Here is a 226-nt window from a genome sequence, read left to right as displayed (position 1 = left end):
ATGATATCAAATACTTGATCAAAATCTATGAATATAGAGGGAAGGTAAGATGCTCAAGCGCCACTGGGAATCAACGCATCGCAAGCAAGCAGTTATAATATATTATTAAAGCCATATATTGTTATTAAGTATCGAATATGTATATCATTGGTTTCTTGGCTATTCAGAATGGCGTAATATAAAGATGAGAAACAGGAGAACTGTAATCAATTAAAGTCATTTATTT

Source organism: Penaeus monodon, chromosome 34, assembly GCF_015228065.2.
Source record: "Penaeus monodon isolate SGIC_2016 chromosome 34, NSTDA_Pmon_1, whole genome shotgun sequence".
NCBI classification, from domain to species: domain Eukaryota; kingdom Metazoa; phylum Arthropoda; class Malacostraca; order Decapoda; family Penaeidae; genus Penaeus; species Penaeus monodon.
Note: the sequence above shows the minus strand (reverse complement) of the source record.